This window comes from Vidua chalybeata, chromosome 6 (genome assembly GCF_026979565.1).
Source record: "Vidua chalybeata isolate OUT-0048 chromosome 6, bVidCha1 merged haplotype, whole genome shotgun sequence".
In the NCBI taxonomy this organism is placed as follows: Eukaryota; Metazoa; Chordata; class Aves; order Passeriformes; family Viduidae; genus Vidua; species Vidua chalybeata.
Genome location: NC_071535.1, coordinates 48,544,395 through 48,547,903, shown reverse-complemented (window position 1 = coordinate 48,547,903; position 3,509 = coordinate 48,544,395). Strand labels below are relative to the sequence as shown.

The window sequence follows — 3,509 nt, the reverse complement described above, 5'->3', positions numbered from 1 at the left end:
CTGCCATTGTTGGGACCCTCAACAGCCTGGAGAGGGGAGGGGGGGACTCCTTGGAGTTGTGCACCCCAAAGCAGAGAATAAGGGGAGAAGGGAACCCAGGACCCCAAAAATCCCCAGCATCCCTGAACAGGGAGACCCAAGAGGGGGGAGCTTTTCACATTCCTGGGATTTCCAGGAGCCTGGGGAGGGCAGGGACCGAGGAGCAGGGGGACCCTGAGTACAAGCGTGACCCCCAGCAGCTGGGACAGGGGGGAAGCCTGAACCCCAGAGGGGAGGGACCAGGGACGGGGAACTCCTGGGAGGCTTTTCCAGGGCTGAATCTTGGTATTTGGGAAGAATTATGGACCCCAGATGGCCGGTGACTTCCAGAGATGGACTTGGGCAGAGGGACCTTCAAAGTCAATATGCTCATTGCTTGTTTTCCCCAAACCAGGATTTCCCATTCCCAACCCCTTGGAGGCTGTGAGGGAGAGGAAGATGCCCCAGGACACACAGGCAGGTGAGGAGGAAGTCACTGCCCCTTTCCCCCTCTCTCCTGCTCCATCTCCCAGCAGCATGGCCCCCGGCTGCAGGACAACCCCCCTGACAACACCATTCTGCCGGAGACGCACTGGGGGGATCTCCTTCCCCTTCCCTCTGGCATGGAGGCAAATCCCTGTCCTTCCTCCCCCAGAAAAGGAGATGAGGATGGAGACCAGAGAGGACAAATCCCCGTGGCAGAACCTCATGGAAGAGGCCGTTTTGAGCGGCTCCACCGCACAGGAACCCAATGGGGAGGAAAAGCCCCAAAGATGCTGCATAAGGAGGGCCTGCAAATGCAGATTGTGGGGATCTGAGGAGGAAAGGCCCACTGTCCTGATTTACAGCAAATTTGGGAGAAAACCTCCAGGAGGAACCCCCTCAGACAGCAAACCCCCACAGCCCCTCCCCCCCACCTGGTTCGGGAAGAATTTCCTTGGAGAGAAGTGGAAAAAAATAACCTGTTTATTTAACAGACAGAAACACTCCCCGGCACAAAAACAACACCATCAGATGACAAAAACTCTTTCACCACTCTGAAGAGATGTCCAATTCAGAAAGTCTCTTCTGGGAGTGGTCGCCCAGTTCTCGGTCTCCGGCGCTGGGGATGGCTGGTGCAGGTCACAAAATGCAGGCTCTCAGTGTTTCTTGGTGTTTTCCAGGTCCCAGTCTGGAGCAGGTTCTAATGGTATTCAGGAAAGGGAAAGAAAAAAAAAAGCAAGGGCAAAAGCAAAAAGCAGGGACGAGAGCAAAGTGAAAGCAAGCCAGCAAGCAAGCAAGCAAGCACGCAAGCCCTATCCTCTCTCCTAGACACAGACTGTGGGGGGTAGGTGAGCTGGCTGATAACAAGACAAAACAAACCTTCACTTTTTGGAGCCAGTCCTGAAGGCACATTACATAACATCAAGCATAAACAGAACACACAACTGCGCATAAAAGCACCATAGCATCACCCTAGGACACCCACCCTGGGCCGGGAAAGCAGCCAGTGATGGAGCCAGAGCTTGGCGCTGCTGGTCCATGAGCAGGTTCATGATGGGAAGAAGCCCCACAAGTGCTTGGAATGTGGGAAGAGCTTCAGGAGGAGCTCTGACCTGATCAAGCACCAGAGGACCCACAGCAGGGAGAAGCCCTATGAAAGTGGGGAGTGTGGGAAGACCTTCCGGCCGTGGGCTGCCCTGATCGGCCACCAAAAGATCCACACTGGGGAGAGACCCTATGAGTGTGGTAAATGCAGGAAGAGGTTTCAGACCAGCTCCAATCTCCTCCTTCACTATCGGATTCACATGGAGGAGAGGCCCTTCTGCTGCCCCAACTGTGGGAAGGGATTCAAGGACAAATCCACCCTCCAGCGCATCCATACTGGGGAGAGGTCCTACGAGCAGGGGGCGTTCCCCCACGCGTGGCAAGAGCTTCACGCGGAGCTCCACACTGATCAGGCACCAGATGATCCACACCGGGGAACAGCCCTATAAGTGTGGGCATTGTGGGAAGGGCTTCAGCCAGACCTCCAGCCTGATCCAGCACCAGAACATCCACACTGGGGAACAGCCACACAAGTGTGGGGAATGTGGGAACAGCTTCAGTCTGCATTCTGCCCTGATTGTCCACCAAATGATCCACACTGGGGAGAGGCCCTACGAGTGTTCCGAGTGTGGGAAGAGGTTTCATACCACCTCCCATCTCCTTGGACATCAGTTCATTCACACGGAGGAGAGGCCCTTCTGCTGCCCCGACTGCGGGAAGGGATTCAAGTTCAACTCCACCCTTGTCAGCCACCGGCACATCCACACAGGGGAGAGGCCCCATGAGTGTCCCCAGTGTGGGAAGAGCTTCTCACAGTGCTCTACCTTGACCCAACACCAACGGAGCCACCGGTAAGGGAAGCCCTGCCAGTGCCCTGAGTGCAGGAAGAGTTTTGTGCACTGCTCCAACTCCATCCCCCACTGGAGGACCCACGTTGGCCAGAGCCCTGGTGACCCACATTCCCTCTGATCCATGTTGGGAAGCCACCTGGTTATCCTTTTGTTATGGCCTTCATTTTCTTCTGATTCTTCATCCCTTAAAAGCAGCTAAAACAGGGTTAAAAAGAAAGGAATGTGTCAAAGATGTCCAAAGTCTCACCATTTCACAGGGGTTTGAGGGGGAACTTAGGATTTGGGGACATCTTCTGGAGGATTTGTTCATTCTGGGGGGATTTTGGGCAGTGTTCTTCATCATCTTGCACTCCAAAAGCCAAGAAGGATCCATCTGTCACCCCAAGTCCACTCAAATCCCACTGAAAACAACTGAATTTGAACCCATAAGTGCTCAATCCCACCTCAGAACAGCTTGTTCCCACCTCAAAAAAACTCAATCTCACACAAACGTACTCGATTCCACAGCCGTCAGGGTGAGATGGGCTTGGAAGGAGACTGGGAGAAGTGGGATACCAATTTGGAAGAGTGGGATGAGGCTTGTGCGGGGCTGGGCGGATGGGATGTATTTGATAGTAAATCAAACTTTCAGAGTTAGTGATTTCTGTCCCATTCATTTTCAGTCAGTTGCAGTTCTGGTTTCAGTGTGCCACCTTCTCAGCTGATTGTCTTGTGTCCTCCTTTCTCTCCTGCCTCTCTTTGCCTGCTCTGTTTCTCTCTCCGTGTCTCCCTTGAGCCAGGGCAGCTGCCACCTGGGTCTGATGTAAATGTGTCCTGGCAGTTGGTAGCTTCTCTAAAGGAAGTACTTGATACCAGGTAAAGAAACAGGACCATCATCCAAGGTACATCAAAGATTTCCATTTGCTGAAATAGCCTTGGGGGAGGACCAGTGTTTCTAAGACTTGATGCCTTCCAGAGGAACAAGAGTGAGGACTATTTCATCTGTTGAAGATATTGCATTGTCTGGAGGTGGTGATAGAAGGGGATGCAGAAATATCTTCGTGATGCTATAGCTGGCTGCTGGATTACAGATCACCTGTTGCATAGAAAATTATCTCAGTTAAGTGCCTTTCT

General features: G+C 53.1%; 1 pseudogene; it reads left to right on the top strand.

Annotated features, from left to right (window-relative positions):
* The first annotated feature begins 351 nt into the window (after positions 1-351).
* On the top strand, positions 352-2,400 carry LOC128789696 (zinc finger protein 436-like; annotated as a pseudogene).
* Positions 2,401-3,509: the final 1,109 nt, after the last annotated feature.